Consider the following 295-nt stretch of genomic DNA (forward strand, 5'->3'; position numbering starts at 1 on the left):
GCTAGGACCAAGGGCACCGCTGGCGCCGGGGACGAGTGGGGGCCTAGGGTTGGTGACCGCAGGGGCAGCGAACGCAGGAGGTGGCGAACGCATGTGACAGCTGGTGTGGCCTGGGGGCCGGGGCGGCGCTTTCCGGGGGCGGGTCCTGAGCAGCCTGGGCTCCACTCCCAGCGCCCAGGCTCTGGTGCAAACGCCGCCGCGAGCCTCGCGGACCCGAGCGCCCAGGACCTCCACAGCCCTGCTGCCCCGACGCCCCGGAGCTCCCCAAAGCCTGCACCTCCGACCCGGCCCTGGG

The sequence above is a fragment of the Callospermophilus lateralis genome, chromosome 3 (assembly GCF_048772815.1).
Source record: "Callospermophilus lateralis isolate mCalLat2 chromosome 3, mCalLat2.hap1, whole genome shotgun sequence".
Lineage (NCBI taxonomy): Eukaryota > Metazoa > Chordata > Mammalia > Rodentia > Sciuridae > Callospermophilus > Callospermophilus lateralis.